General features: G+C 39.6%; 1 pseudogene; it reads right to left on the minus strand.

The window, feature by feature from the left end:
• Window positions 1-1,532: 1,532 nt before the first annotated feature.
• On the minus strand, window positions 1,533-3,176 carry LOC127493692 (non-histone chromosomal protein HMG-17 pseudogene; annotated as a pseudogene).
• Window positions 3,177-3,966: the final 790 nt, after the last annotated feature.

Genomic DNA, 3,966 nt, shown 5'->3' on the forward strand with positions numbered 1-3,966 from the left:
TCTCTCTCTCTCTCTCTCTCTCTTTCTCTCTCTCTGCCTCTCCTTCTCTTTCTGTGTTACTCTGATTTTCAAATAAATAAATCTTTTTAAAAAAAAAAGAATGAGTCAGAAAACATGATGTAAGTTACCAATTTGTCTTCCAACAGTTATTTACTAATATATTTACTAATTTAATAGGTGAAAATGAATCCTCATTTTTGGCTTAATTTTCATCTGTTTATTAGCTGTACCAAAGATGGTCTTGCATGTATACTAAGTCTTTTTTCTGCTCATGCCATTTAAAAATTCACATTGAGATCTCAGAACTTCTAACATCAATTTCTATCTACATTATATAAAATACTGCTTTATCATATCTGTCGTATTTTCCCTTTCTCCTTATCTTTTAGTTTTTAGATTTTAGTACATAAATACAGCTTTGATACTTATGTATTCAAATCTGTAAAAGTTTCCACCTTATAGCAGAATATATTTTTAAAATGAAAGTTTGTTCTATCCCCTAGCTCATCTGGGCTATGCAATGAGAGATCTTATTTTCTTTGACTTGGACAGAGTAATTTATCCTAAAACACAAACTGCAGAACTAAGTTCAAATAGTAGAATAGAAAGTATGGGCTTGAATAACAGCCATCTTTCCAGAGCAGTCAGTTAACTAAAAAGTACTACTTGGAATCAGAGAAAAATGCATGCCTAGTACTTTCCAAATCTAAGAATCTTACCACTATTTTTTCTGGGAAATCTTGTACTTCCAAAAGACCACAGACCACTTGTAGGCCTTCCTAATAGTAGAGACATGATGCCAACCAAGCTTTGAAATTCATAGTATATAAATACAGGAGATAATAATCAGAGCAGGACAACCACAGGCCACAATCAACATGCTTACTCAATTGATTACCAGGAAGAAGGCAAAGCTATTCTAGAGTCAAGGCCAATCCATTCTTCTTGCCTTCTCTCCTATTACTTCCACCTACTAAATCATTCAAGGCCAGGTCATTAGCCCCTCTTTCTTCCATGACTGGTCTGTTAAATATAATCTCTCCTTCTGAAAACCTTATTGTGCATTCCATCTATGTGGTCCTTATCACAGAACCTAGTTGTATAGCTTTCTCTACATGTGCCCCAGTCTCTCCTGGTCATGACACACACCATTACCACCAGCAAAACCCTCATCAATACCAGACTACAGCAATGGCAGCCTACAAAATATCTTGCCCCTTGAATATAATGCCCACAAAATATTTTCTGAATATGTGAATTGATAACTTTGTCAATAAAGAGACTACAAATAGAACATGACATTTAGAGCATGATAATAAAACATGTTTCTTTAGCACAAAAGAAGTTCTCTGGGTAATTTTTTGTATCTGTAGTAACTGCTAACTCATAATTAACCATAAAAGGATTCAGAGCTTGATTTCTCCCCTACTCCTATATCTGCTAGAAGAGTAGATTGTACTTTTCTGGTATGAATTATTACAGAAAGCAAAATTTTTACCGGAGTGAGCTAAATAACAGAGAAGTGAAAATTATTCGTGTAACTTAGCAAGCATTTAAGCTAAAATTCATGTCTTTCAGCCTTTCCTTACTCTTTGATCCTGCTGCACAGCAGACCTTCCTTAAACCTCAATGCCAGGGCCAACACTGTGGTACAGTGAGCTCAACTGCCACTTGCAACACCCATATCAGAATTCACATTGGGGTCCCAACTGCTCTGCTACAGATCCAGCTTCCTGCTAATGCACCTGGGAAGGCAGCAGAAGATGCCCAAGTATTTGAGCCTCTGCCACCCATGTGGAAGACAAGGATGGAATTCCTGGATCCTAACCTTGGACTTGTTGAGCCCCAGCTGTTGCAGTCATTTAGGGAGTGAAACAGCAGGTGGAAGATATCTCTAGCTCTTCCTCTCTCTCTCTCTCTCCCTCTCTCTCTTTCCTCTCTCTCTCTTTCACTCTCTCTTATTCTTTCTCTCTGTGTGGCACTCTGCCTTTCAAATAAATAAATCCGCTTTTCCAAGTCAGACTGTATCCAGCTTTATTAAAAATTCTTTTCATAAACAACTGTGGTAGTGGTATTTCAGGTAGGACATGAGCAGAGAACCATGAACAATATACAACTTTCAAGTCCCTTTTGGCAATGGGCTGCCAAAATCAGAAAGCCACTATAAAACCCAATGGAGTCTTCGTTTTATGCTCTGAAAAGGGAAGGTTTTGAGTGAGAGCTGACATTTCACATTCAGCCTGTTGTTTAACAACTTTTCACAAGCCAATGCTGACTTTCAGGAAATGAGATGAAAATGGCAGAATTACCAATCTGAAGATCCACAAACTAGAAAGGAATTGCTGCTCTTGGGAGAGCTAGCATCTCAGTGGTGTCATTGTGAAGTCCAGATTGCCTGTCATGCTGGGAACGAATTTTGGAAGGTCAGGTCTCAACAGGTCTCTGGGTTTAAGGAAGTCTATGCTGAAGGCAGACAGGGAGGAGGAAGAGGACATAAAATCAAATACAATTTTTCCACACCACAAGGTTGTGTGCCCAGCTGGCAGTGTGTCCAAGGCAAGGGATCCCTCCTGGGAGCCTAGAGGAAATCTCTCAGAACTACAAGGAGGTGTTTTCCCCTCACATCAATCCAACCTCAGAAGCCATCTGTTAGCAACCTACACCCCTGATCCCAAAACAATGAAGTGTTCTGTGTGCTAACAACATAGCTTAAAAAACAAGTAAAACAAACTTCTGCATTTTTATAAAACTTGATTTAAAAAAACAGTATTTCAAACTCTATAGTCACCAGAAGTCCAGAGTTATCAAAAATGCACATACTTCCCTTGGCATCTCCTGCACCTGCAGCTTTCTGAGCCTGGTCTGTGTTGGCTTCTCCATTTTCTGCAGAGTTAATCCCATCCTTGCCAGCATCAGTTTTTCCTTTTCCCTTTGGGTACCTTCTCTCCCTTTGTGCAGGAGCATTTTTAGGCTGGCTTGTGCTCTGGGTTTGGAGGAACTGGTTAGCAAACAACCTGGTGGAGCTTCTCTGTGGTTGTCTTTCACCTTGGCCTTATCTCCTTTAGCATCCCCTTCAGGGCTTCTCTTGGAGATGTAGGTGGCAGCCAAGGCTGGGTGCGGGATGCAGTTTTGCATGGGCTTTGGTCTGTCCATGGGTCTTTCTTGCCTCTTTTTCTTCACCTTGCCAATAAATCCTTTTTAAAAAAGAAAAAAAAAAACCCTAAATGCTTGATGCAATTGTCTTCCTTGCTATGTAATTTTCTGTCTTATACCTAGATCACATATTTTTTCAGGTTTCTAGAATCTTAGAGAAGTAAAATTCTTCTCTGACTCTGCTCAGATCCTAAAGTCCTTCTTCACTATTTTAAGTTCCATAGTTCTTAAAGTAAATATAACTTTAATTTTCTCAACTTTTTCCTGAAAAGCTTTTATATTTTATGAACTTACGGCCCCATTCATAAGTAAATAATTAGCTTACCTAATTACTCTTCTTTAAACAAATATTTATAGAGTATCTACTATATTCTCGGGACTACCATCCACTGCTCTCATTACCAGTGGGACCAGCCAATCTTGAACTGCCGATCTTCAAAACCATGAGCCTAAATAAACCTTCTTATAAACAATATAAGTAACGTCTCTCGGGCACTGACAGTCTAGTTATACTAATGGTGATGAAAAGTGTGGGGAGCAACTCTGGACTAGACTAAGTTACTGGAATTAAGACTTATTCTATGCATCTGCTCTCCCACAATATGGTGCTGGGAGAGGAGGAAACAGCTTCTACACAGCTGCCTCCAGTTCAACCAATAAACAGCAGGACCTGCTCCTGATTGGAGGAGAGCAGCGTACTCGGCGTGTGGGTAGCAGAGTTGGGATTGGTGGAAGAAGACTATAAAGGAGAAGAGAGACAACATGCACCAGGAACATCTATCTGAAGGAACACCTGTGCAGCCCCCGAGAGAG

Source organism: Oryctolagus cuniculus, chromosome 7 (genome assembly GCF_964237555.1).
Source record: "Oryctolagus cuniculus chromosome 7, mOryCun1.1, whole genome shotgun sequence".
In the NCBI taxonomy this organism is placed as follows: domain Eukaryota; kingdom Metazoa; phylum Chordata; class Mammalia; order Lagomorpha; family Leporidae; genus Oryctolagus; species Oryctolagus cuniculus.